Genomic DNA, 13,274 nt, shown 5'->3' on the forward strand with positions numbered 1-13,274 from the left:
ATGACTCTTTTACACAAAGCTTTTGCTCAACTTTTAACAGTGAATTCATTCCTGGATTTTGCGCCAACCACTTTAGGATTTCATTGCATTGACTGACTTCCACTATTACACAATTTCTAATATCAAGCCAATATTCATTCCCAATTAGTTTAAAATGTATTTCATAGATCATAGTAAGACATTCCAAACTTTAGGAATACTTTAGAAACTCTCACAAACCAACTCCTTCTCACCTTAGTCCAGGATGCCTATGAACAGTATTCTCTTCTATTTCCAGGTTTTGAGAACCAGCCACCATTGGTTCCTCTGGAGCTTGCATTCATACAATTGCCCTAAAGTAAAACTTGAACCCAGAATCTTATAAATTAGAAGTGAGAGTGGTACAAACTGACCCACAGTTGATCGCTAAAAAGCAAGCAGATCCATTATCTAATGAGAGCATCATTCAAAACTGTGTTTCTTGCTTTGTTGAAAAGTAATTCTGGCCAGGATTCTCCCAGCCCGCCACGCTGCCTGAGTAGCGCAGCAGGGCAGGAGGCAACAGTGAGATTTTCAACAGGCATCCAGTCGATTGTGAGTCTCCAAGGGCCTTTTTTTAGCATATTCAGCTCTGTGCCAGAAAATGGAGCTGATTATCATATGAAAAGTTGCCCAATGGCAGTTAAGTGTCAACCACATTGCTGTGGCACTGGGTCCCCAGAACGTTAATTGAGTTCCTGAATTAATAGTCTAGCGATAATACCATCAGGCCACTGCCTTCCTCAAGTTAGATAGGCATGAGAGATGCATTGAAATGCTTCTTCTGCCTGCCCATTTTATTCGGATGCCCTCCCACTGACCCTGCAAGCTTGATTGCTAGAGGACACACTTCCTGTATACAGGCTGGGATCAGGTCTGGACATTTATACACAAATCACAGCTACTGCTACAGGATATTGAATTCAATGATCAGCCATGGTCAAAATAAATGGTGGAGCAGGCTTGAAGGGCCAAATGGCCTACTCCTGCTACTAGTTTCTAAAATAGGGAGCTTAAAACTGGGGAGCTGTGCTTATTGCTGCTGTTTTGTAAAGTGAGATTCTAGATTGCTATATTCTACTCCTCTCAAATAATTTCTATCCAAATTTTTAAGCAGCATTTTCTCTCTGCATTGCAATGCATTTCCAATGTTCTGTGCTTTTATTTGAGATTTTCAAAGCTTATCCTTATTTATTGTGTCTTTAGCCTTTATTACATATTTAGTATATTAGTCACTGATGTGTTCGTCAAGTGGGATGGTAGTGTTAGCCTCACTAAGAACAAAATAAAACAAAAGCCTTCATCTGACATTTGGTTCCCTCAGGTCGCTGCAAATTTTAATTTGTTTATGGGATATGAACACCTTTGACAAGGCCAGCATTTATTGCCATTTCTAATTGCCCTTGAAAAGATGGTGGACAGTCGCCTTCCTTACCATGCACACACACAACACTGATATGGATCTCCATAACTTTGATCCAGCATGAGTGAAGGAGCAGTAATATATTTCTATATGACAGTGTGTGTGACTTTCCAGGTGTGTGGGGGGAGGTGTGGGGAGGTGTGGGGAGGCAGGAGGGTGATGTGAGGTTATGCGAGTGGGGACCTGCAGGTAATCATTTCCTCATGTAGCTGCTGCCTTTGTAATTCTATGTGTTAGAAGTTGCAGGTGCTATCAAAGGAACCTTGGCAGGTTGCTGCAGTGAATTATTGTGGATAGTGCACACTGCTGCCAGTGGTCCAGGGAAGAACTGTTTAAGATGGCAATGTCGTACCAATCAAGTGTTCTGCTTGTCCCGTAAGGGCAAGGCAATGGTGTTTATATTTGATAGTGACACTATTACAGGACAGAAGGAGGCCATCAGCCCATAAAGGCCAAGCCAGCTCTCTGTGGTGCAGTCCAGTCTGTCCTATTCCCCCGATCTATTATGTAGCAAGTTTATTTCCCTCCAGTGTCCATCCAATTTTGTTTTGCAACTGCTGAACATCTCTGATTCCAGCACACTCATTGGCAGCAATTTCAAATCATTGCCTCTTGCTATATAAAATGTTCTACCTTACATCCCGCTACGTCGCTTCTCCAAAACCTTATTTCTGTTTGCACCAGTCCTTGTATCATCAGATAATGAGAACAACATATTTTTGTCTACCTTATCTAAACTCATCATATTCTCCTTGGAGCAATATTCTTTGCTTCAAAGAGAACAAACACCAGCTTCTCCAGCCTAACCATTTGATTAAAATCACTTGAAACATTATCATCAATTCTTCCATATCGTCTCAAGGACCCTCACATCATTCCTAAAGTGCAGGAATCAGAATTAGGTACAATACTCCAGATGTGGCCTAAGCCAATCCTTATACAGATTCAGCATAACTTCTCAGTGCTGCACTCAATACCTTTGTTTATCAAACCCAAGATCTCATATGCTTTGCTAATTGCTCTCTCAAGTTATCCTGCCACCTTCCAAAGATTTATGCACATTTAACCCACAGACCCTCTGTTCCTGCACAGTCTGTAGAACTGTGCCAATGAGTCAATATTGTCTTTCACAGTCCCTTCTGCTAAAATGCATCATCTCACACTTCCATCTGCCACTTGTCTGCCCATCTATGCTAGCCCATCTATGATGTGCTGCAGTCAATTAATATCACCCTTCCTGTTTGCCACACCTCCAATTTTGGCATTATATATTGTCATAGCCTCAGCACATACCCTTGGGAAAAACCACTGCCCACCGTCCACAAGTCTGAAAAGCAACCATTTGCCATACCGTGCTGTTTTCAATCCTTATGCCAATTTTTATTCAATTTGACACTGGCCCTCTGAATCCATGAGCCTCAACGTTATTAGCCAACCTTTTATGTGGTGCCTTGTCAAATATTACCTTAAGTTCCAAAAAAGACAACATCCATTGCATTCCTTTCATCAACCTTCTCTGTTACTTCAGCAAAATTTTAATTAGTTTGGTCAAGCATAGTCTGTCTTTTACTAAACCATGCTGCCTCTGCTTAATTAACTCAAACCTCCCCAAGTACCTGTTGGCTCTTTGCCTCTGATTATAGTTTCTCAAATCTTATCTATCATGTAAACCTAGAAACTTATGAAATAGGAGCAAGCATAGGCCACTGAGCCCCTTATGCCTGCTCCGACATTCAATAATACCATGATTGATCTGCTTGTAACTACAACCCCACATTTCTGACTACACCCGATAACCTTTCGCACCCTTGTTAAGCAAGAATCTATCTAGCTCAGTCTTAAAAATATTCACAGATTCCATTGGGTAGCAGAGGAAGGGAGTTCCAGTGACACTAAACCTTCTGAGAGAAAAAATTTTTCCCCTTCTCTGTTTTAAATGGACCACCCCTTATTTTTGAACAGTGACTCCTAATTCTAGATTCTCTAGCAAAAGGAAACATCCTTTTCACGTACACCCTGTCCAGACTCCTCAGGATCTTAAAGGTTTAAATCAAGTCATTACTTAGTGTTCTAAATCCAGTGGAAGTAAGCCTAGTCTATCCAATCATTCCTCATAAGACAACTCACCCATTCCTGGCATTAGTCTAGTCAGCCTTCTCTGAACTGCTTCTAATGCATTTATATCTTTCCTGAAATGAGGAGACCAATACTGTGCATAAGCACATCAGTTGACATCTCATCGGTGTCCTGTGCAACTGAAGCATATCCTCCCCACTTTTGTTATCAATTCCCCTCACAATAAACAATAACATTCTCTTTCCTAATTACTTGCCATACCTGTATAGTAGCCTTTTGTGATTCATTTGCGAGGACATCCAGATTCCCCTGAATCTGAAAGCTGTCCCTTATCATTTAGATAAAATGCTTCTGTTTATTCTTCCTGCCAAAATAAACAATTCTACATCTGCCCACATTAGATTCCATTTGCTAGATAGATGGGTTAAGTGAATGGGAAACTATGTCCCTTTGGAGCCGCCTTATGTCCTCTTCACAACTTACTTTCCTGGTATAGCCATTAATCGTCAACTGACCAGCATCAGTCACTAGGACAATCCTTTCACCCTTTCTTGAATAAGCATATCACATTTGTCATTTTCCAATCCCTTGACACCTTCCTCACATCTGGGGAAGACTGGAAGATTATGGCAAGCTCTTCCATCATCGCCACCTCTTACTTCCTTCAGCAACTTAGAATGCAAGCGACCTGGACAAGGTGGCTTATTCATTCCAAGTACAACCAGCCTTTCTGATGCTTACTACCTTCCGCCCCATTTATTACAATTACCATTTCTACCAATACTTTGTCTGCATCCTCTTTCTTAGTAAGCATTTATAGAAAGTACTCATTAACTCTTCTAGCCTTGCCCTACACCTCTTAGCATTTATCACCTTCTTTGTCACTAATAGGACTCATTCTGCCTCTACTAACTTGCTAATTATATGCCAATAGAAATTTCCTGGATTACCTTTTATGTTAACTACCATTCTGTTCCTATATTCTCTCCATATCAGTCTTATTTTTCTCTTCACTTCTGTCAACTTACCTGATCTGGTTTTAAGAATTCAGTTGACATGCTGCCTTTTTTGTTCCATCACATTCTCTTATCTTTCATGTCACCCAAGAAGTCCTGGCTTTATTTCCCCTACCTTTCACCTTTTGGAGTGTACCTAGACTGTACCCAAAACCTTTCCTCCTGTAAGTTAACCCATTGTTCTGTTACAGTTTCTCCATCTTTGTTCCGTTTTACCCTGGCTAGATCCCCTCTTGCCCAATTACATGAGGCCTCTTCAAATTTAGAAGATATACTTCAAATTATTCCATTGCTTTATCGATTACCAATCTAAATGTTATGATCTAATGATGAATCTTTTCCAAATGTTTTCCCACAAATGCTCAGTCCAATTGATCCACCTCGCCACCCAGCTTCAGATCCAACAATGTTTTCTTCTGGGTCAGATTTGATATTGCTACATATTAGTATACAGTGAAAAGTATTGTTTCTTGCACGCTATACAGATAAAGTATACCATTCGCAGAGAAGGAAAAGAGAGAGTGCAGAATGTAGTGTTACAATTATAGCTAGGGTATAGAGGAAGATCAAGAGCACACTGGTCAAGGAAGTTCTTCTGAACACACTTCAGAAATTTGAACCCTGCCTTTCCTTCACACTAACTTTGGATAAAGTCGACAGAGAAAAAACCTTCCCATTAGCTGAACGAGTAGGGGGATACAGATTTAAAATTTTGGGCAAAAGATGCAGGGAGAAACGTGAGGAAAAACTTTTTTATGCTGCGAGTGGTAATGACCTGGAACACTCTGTCCATGAGGATGGTGGAAGCAGAAACAATTGCTGATTTCAAAAGGAAATTGGGTGGGCACTGGAAGGGAATAAACATTCCGGGCTATGGGGATCGAGTGGAGGAGTGGGATTATTCTGCACAGAGTCAGCTTAGACTTAATGGGCAAATGGCCTTCTTTTGTGCAGTATGACTCTGATCCTCTGTGACCTTAAGCATCAATTGCCACCATCTTTAAACCACATTTCTGTTATTGCGATAGTATCATATTCCTGTTTGGCTATTTGTGTTTGTAGCTCAAAATCTTATTTTAAAATTTATTTATTAATCACAAGTAAAGCTTACATTAACACTGCAATAAAGTTACTGTGAAATTCCCCTAGCCGCTACACTACGGCGCCTGTTTGGGTCAATGCACCTAACCAGCATGTCTTTCAGACTGAGAGGAAACAGGGACACTCTGAGGAAACCCAGACAGACACAGGAAAAACATGCAGATTCCACATAGATGTAAGCTAAGCTGGGAATCGAACCTGGGGCCCCTGTAGCTGTGAGATAGCTGTGCTAACCATTGCACCACCTTGCTATTTTAATCTCATTTCATGTGTTTACATAACTCGGACAGAATTTGATAAGAAGAACGTGGCTCGTGACAGCAGTACCAGAAGTGGGCGCCATTTCCGGTTATACATTGGAAAACACTGCACACCAAATTGTGATGCAACTCATAAGTGTGCACAATGGGCATGTGTAATCACATGGTGGGGGCAGCAGCAAATGTCTGCCATCACCTGACTCCATTTAATTTTGGAGCAGTCTGTAACAAATCTAACATCTTATTTTTTATTCATTTGTAAGGCATGGGCATCACTGGCTGGGCAGCATTAATTGCCCGTCCCTAATTGCCCAAAGACAGTTGAGAGTCAACCACATTACCAAGGAGTCACATATCGGCCAGACCTGATAAGGACAACAGATTCCCTTCCCTAAGGGGCATTAGTGAACCAGATGTGTTTTTTCCAACAATTGACAATGATTTCTTGGTCATCAGTAGATTCTTAATTCCAGAGGTTTTTTATTGAATTGAAGTTCCACCATCTGCCATGGTGGGATTCGAACCTGGGCGCTCAGAACGTTAGCTGAGTTTGTGAATTAATAGTCTAGCGACAATGTTACAAAGCCGTTGCCTCCCACATCTACAAGCACCCAGTCTCGGCAGACAGGAAGAAAGGGTAGAAATTTGGCAGCAAGATCTTCTACCTGCAGGGCCAGTGAACCTTCTACTTTCTGAACCGCAGCCTCCATCCCCCTTGACAGCTTTTGTGAATTAACCTCCTCTTCACAATCTTCATGGCTTGAATTTGGAATAAGTATAAGTTACTGTGGATAGCAGATGGTTAGTTCCGTAAACCTTGGCTAATGTCATAAAATCCCACAGAAGAGATGTTTAATAAGCCCAAATGGTCTGCGAGCGAAAGCATAGGGAGTACTTTGGCACTTTTTGGTGCCTCGACTGAGTTGGGAGTGTGATAAAGCTGTAATTCCCAGAAGCTATTTCCTCCACAACATTGCCACTTGGCGAGACATCATGATCAAGCTTCCAGTTTGGATTAATTTGTTCTCAGAGGCACTCTGCTGAGCAGAATATGCTTGGAAAAGTTGCAGAATGTGTTTGCTGGAGATACAAAAGTTTATCGTAATAAGTATTCCTTGGTGTAGTACAGACCAGAAGATCTCAAGCTCAGTTTCTGATTGGTGCACAATGTATTGCTCCTGGCTGAGGTAGGGAGTGAGCTTTAATACCCCACAAAGACCTTGGGTAATGGAAGAGTCAAAACCAACCAGGATGTATGGTTTTCAGTACTTAGTCGCTCTTGATGTCAAGTATGCATCAGCAGGACATTGAGTAAGTGAAAACTGAATTTAGCTATGATACCCTCTGATAAATAGCTGCAAACACTTTTTTTTTACTCATTCGTAGGAAGAGACATTACTGGCTAGCCCAATTATCATTAACCATCCCCAATTTCCCTTGAAAAGGTGGTGGTGAGCTCTGCCATCCTGAACTTCTGCACTCCATGAGGTGTAACCCCACAGTGCTGTTAAAGATGGTTGCTGGCAGGTTAATGTCCAGCCATACAAAAAGTGGCTCATGACTCCAATGCATCACCCTCCAACACCAGACAAGAAAATGTATAACTCTGCTCACACCACCACACGATTCCTCATAGACCAGACCATTAGACTTCTGAAGATGTGATTCAGATGCGAGGACCACTCAGGTACCTCCGTGCAATACACACCAGAGTGGGGGATTCCCACATTCGCACTTGGGCCTTAAGTGCTGACAACTCATTTGGATTAGACCCAGCTGTGGTCATCAGTGTTCTGGTAATGTGCTCTGTCAGCTTAAAATCCAACAACAAAGAACAGCGATGTGAGTTGAGGCCAGACATTTCCCATGCCATTGAAGGAAATGCAGATTAGTGTAGGGCTCTCACCCCATAATGTATGTCTTGGTTTACAACACAATCAGTTAGGAAATCCAGATGTATATAGAATCACATAGTCAGTTTTAAATTGAGGGGTGACGGATATAGGACAGATGTCATAAGTAGGTTCTTTACTCAGAGAGTAGTAACAGTGTGAAATGCCTTGCCTGCAACAGTAGTGGATTCGCCAATATTAAGGGCATTTAAATGGTCATTGGATAAACATATGGATGACATTGGAATAGTGTAGATTAGATGGCCTTTAGATTGGATTCACAGGTCAGTGCAACATCGAGGGCCAAATGGCTTGCACTGCGCTGTAATGTTCTATGTTCCTCAGCCGGTGCTATCTCTTGAGGACTAATGATTAAGAGCTCATCCATCGTACACTCTGAGTAAAGAATTAAACTCATCTCCCTGACAAGGGCAGGGTCTACAGGGCAGTCAGGTGGGGAGAGGTGGGGGTTGTAGGGGAGACTGGCAGAGTCCATAGGAGGGAAGGAAAAGGGGGGAAACTCTGCATCAGAAGACGGGGGCTTGTCGGTGGGACCACAGATTGGGGTTGGGGGTTAGTGATCAGGGGTTGAGGGCATCAATCGGGGAGGGGGGATTGGGGCCAGGAATTGGGGTTTGGGACTGCTGATTGAGGGTCCATGAGGGCATGTCAGTCAGGTGAACGGCAATTTTGGGGGGTCCATGGGGGTGATGTGGGGTGATGTCCTTTGAAGGGGGGACGCGTGGGGTGGGGTGGTGGTTGACAGATCTCTCACAGTATATTGGGAGATCAGAACACATGCACAATAACACCCCTAGCAGTTTGCAGCCGGTTTCCTGACACGTGTAGACTCAATCCCCTCCCCTACTGGTGTGAATCAGTGTATTGCACACAAATTTCCGTTAACTCACTGGAATTGGGCAAGTAGATCTCCCTTTTTCTTGATGGTTCAACACTTTGAATTTTTCTCAGAAAAATTCCTCCCATTATTTCGAACTCTCTTCCCCAGATAGCCGTGGAAACAGTGTTAATGAATATAGTTAAGACAGATGTTCACTGATTCTTGATTAACAAGCGAGTCAAAGGATATCAGGGAATGTGGAGTTAAGGCCACAATCAGACCAGCCATGATCTCATTGAATGGTCGAGCATGGTCAAGGGGCCAAATGACCTGTTCCTATTCTGGGTTCATCTTTTCTTATTCCCATATGTCATCATTATCTTGACCATCATTATCTGGCAAATTACTTCACTAATTTCTCTGGCAGAGGCGAGCTTGACATTTGTGTATGTAAAGCAAATCACAGGTAACTCAATGGCTAGAAATGTATCAATCTTCCAGGGAAATCTCAAAGGAGCATCTGCATTTGCATAATCTGCTGACTTCCAATATTTAATCATGTACCGATCATTTATCATTTTGGGCCTTCTTGCTCAATGGTCACTTTGTGTTCTCTTAACTCATTCTTAGTGATAGGTGTAATCTTACTGATCCACAAAAACATAGAAACTAAAAGCAGGAGCAGGCAATTTGGCCCTTTGAGCCTGCTCCACCATTCAATTTGATCATCAAATTTAATATCCTGACCCCCCCCATCCCCCCTCCTGTATCCCTTCATTCCTTTAGCCCCAAGAGCTACATATAATTTCTTCCTGAAATCAGACATTTTTGCCTCAACTACATTCTGTGGTAGTGCATTCCAGATTCACCACTCTCCGGGTGACAAAGTTTCTCCCCACCTCAGTTCTAATCCCTTATCCTCAAACTAGTTCTGGACTCCTCCACCATTGAGAACATTCTTTCTGAATCTATCCTATGTAATGAATGAGATCCCAGTATTAAAATTATCAAACCTGCCTGATCGTTCTTTGTGCACCCTTAGTCCCTAGGGGCAAAGTTGTATTTTCAATAAAAAATCAAAAAGAATCACTTGCTGATGCTGCAGAATACAAAACCGATGAACAGGTTTTCTCAGGTGCAGTTACCTTGCACTGCAATGTTGTGAAGATAGCTAAACCTAGCTGTTGGAAAAGATTGTGCTATTTTCTGAATTATTTATTGGTGCTGCTCTGGCTTAAAAGAAGTTGATCCCCAAAATATGAGAATTTTATAAGTTTCTCTGAGATCCGCTCTCAGTTATTTAAACTCCACTGAATATAATCCTAACCGACTTAGTCTCTCCTCATATGACAGACCTGCCATCCCATGAATCAGCCTGGTCAACTTTAACTGTACTCCCTCTGTAGTAAGAACATCCATCCTTCTCAGATAAGGATATCAAAACTGCACACAGTACTCCAGGTGGCCTCACCAATGCCCAAGAAATTGCAGCAAAATACCCCTACCCCTTATACTCAAATCCTCTTGCTATGAAGGTCAATATACCATTTACCTTCTTTACAGCCTGCTGTACCTGGTGCTTCCTTACAGCGACTGATGCATGAGGACTCCAAGGACTGGCTGAGTATCCACCTCTCTCAATTCACACTCATTCAAGTAATGATCTATCTTCCTATTATTGTTACCAAAGTGGATTACCTCACATTTATCCACATTATACTGCATCTGCCATGCATATGCCCACATACTCAGCCTGTCCAAATCACACTGAAACATCTCTGCATCCTCCTCACAGTTCACCCTCTCACCCAACTTTGTATCATCTGCAAATTTGGAGATAATATATTCAGTTCCCTCTTCCATATCATTAATATATAATGTGAACAGTTGGGTCCTAGCACAAATTCCTGCGGCATCCCACTAATCACTGACTGCCAATCAGAAAAAGACCCAATTATGCTAACTCCTTGCTTCTTATTTGTTAACTAGTTTTCTATCCATCTCAAGACATTATCTGCAATTCCACGAGCTTTAACTTTACATAGTAGCCTGTTATGTGAATCATTGTCGAAAGCTTTCTCAAAGTCTAAATAAACTATATTCACTGATCCTCCTCAGTCAACCGCATTAGTTACATCCTCAAAGAATTCCAAATTGTAAAGCACAATTTCACTACTGATCCTAACTGTAAATAACTCAGCCCAGTTGAATCCTTTCTTCTTAATTAAGTCAATTCCTTCACATCAGGGATTTCTTTCCCTCCTGTTATTACCAATGGTAAGTAACAGAATGTATCATAGTATTCCATTTTAACATAAACTTGAGCTAACAGCTAATGGAATATCTAAACAGTTTCACACTACTTACCTGCAAGAGAATGTGACTTGGCAATTTTTTTATACTTTCCTTCTGAGGTAGCATTTACTGTCACAAGTGTTTTAACAATAAAAATAAGTTGTGAATTCTTACCTTCAATTTTACTGGAACTATATCTTAAGCCCTTTACTCTCATCTTCCATGATTTGACTTCTTTGTTCTCTAACTGAGGACGTTCTTGATTTTCCTGCTCAATAAAATCAACTTCTGTTTCCATATCTGTCATTTGCACATTTAAGGATTTTCAGACTCATGAACTAACTTTACATCTAGCACAACCTCGACCTGGAGCTTTGATAGCAACATGGAACTTTATTGTTTCTCTCTTGCATACTGTCTGGATATGACTGGCTTTTTCGTAGGCATGGTGCATTTAAATGGTTGGTGATTACCATAGCAATGGTAACATCTAAACTTCCAACTCTGCAACTGTGAACTTGGCTGCCCTGGATCTCATTGATATCCCATGGACCTCCCCTGCCAACTCAGGAAAAGAACTCCCTTAAAATTGCTTTCTGCCATTTCCATGGCTATAGACTAACCCCAAGTTTCTTTCCACATCAGCTTATTCCCTTTACTCAAAACCTTGTCATGGGTTTTGTTGTTTTTTAGGTTTCACACAAATGTGTCTCTGAGATTGGAAGACGGCATTAGAAAGGGCATCTGTGTGTCTTTGGATCAGCATAGACAAGATGGGCTGAATGGCCCCTCCTATGCTGTATCAATTCTATTGTTTAATGGTTCTACTGAGTTCTAAGTTCATACAACACTCACAATGATAAGAGAGTTTCTTTTATTCAGGTCTGTAACAGTCTCACTTGCCAATACTTCCTTTCACAGAATGCAACTCTCAGTGCAAGGTCATTTTTAGCCATTCTACAATTTGAGTCAAGAATCTCATTGATTTCAAAATAGCCTATAATACTGCGGTCCCATAGGTAACATTGATTAGACATCACCTCGAAAGCATCATGCCCCACCACAGTGAGGGAATTATTTACCTTTATCCTCATCTGCTATCTTATTCATAATGAGGATTACACAGTTAGCAGAATAAGAAAGAGTTCCACCAGTCCTCTTTGTCAGGGTTGAATTCCCCCATTGTCCCTAGTCATCTCTTCAGTGCAATTTTTTTCAAATATGTACCAGACTGATTCACTATATACCTGAGCAAGATGTGAACATTTTCACGGTGGCACAGTGGTTAGCATTGGTGCCTTACAGTGCCAGGGACCTGGGTTCGATTCCCAGCTTGGGTCACTGTTGTACGGAGTCTTCACATTTTCCCTGTGCCTGCATGGGTTTCCTCCCACAGTGCAAAAGATGTACTGGTTAGATGCATTGGCCATGCTAAATTCTCCCTCAGTGTATCTGAACAGGTGCCAGAGTGTGGCGACTAAGGGATTTTCACAGTAACCTCATTGTAGTGTTAATGTAAGCCTATTTACAACACTGAAAAATAAACTTTAAACAATTGCTGAGATCTGTCAAAACCAGTGTCAGGTCTCCAAATATGCATCTTACAGTTCTTCAGTCCTTAATTTCTCAAATAAAATGTAAAAGAAAATTCCATCCCTGTCTTGTCAGATTTCTATTGGATTGAGTAAGAGTTCTGCATCGGCTGTTACAGACAGCCATTGTTGAACAAACTTATTTACACTTCCTCAATATAACAAAATGCTTAGATTTTGTGATATACTACAGTTGGAACATTTGTTAAAGGGGGCTTGTGACTCTGGCAGCACACAAAACAGGCAGATCATGAAGACAATCATTGTTAAAAGACAAAGGAAGAGGAAGGAAGGGAAGGGATTCCAAGATTTCCCCTTCCCAAAGTAACCATGACTTTCTTCTCAACTTAATTAAAACAGTCGGACGTTACCCATCCCCCCCAACTCATTAATTCTGCCTGCACCAGTTGTGCATCACCTCCTGCAAGACAGAGTGAAATGGGACTGAGAGTGTGGGCCCAACTTTACCATTGAATTGTGCCAGATTTTACCATCGAGCTGCTGCCACTCTGCCTAATGTCAGTGAGGAGGAAGGTAGGGTCCATTGCTCTATGCTTCAGATCAGTGAGGGGGAAAGGGCGGTCAGCTGCCAATCTACTGAGATCAGTGAGAAGGAAAGGGGGGGGGGGGTCCGTTGCCAGTCTGCCTGAGGATAATGGGGGGGGGGGGGGGGGGGGGGGTCCGCTGCCACTCTGCCTAAGATCAGTGAGGGGGAAAGGGCGGTCTGCTGCCACTCTACTTGAGATCAGTGAGGAGAAAG

The sequence above is a fragment of the Carcharhinus amblyrhynchos genome, chromosome 4 (assembly GCF_965287045.1).
Source record: "Carcharhinus amblyrhynchos chromosome 4, sCarAmb.v2.hapA, whole genome shotgun sequence".
NCBI lineage: Eukaryota > Metazoa > Chordata > Chondrichthyes > Carcharhiniformes > Carcharhinidae > Carcharhinus > Carcharhinus amblyrhynchos.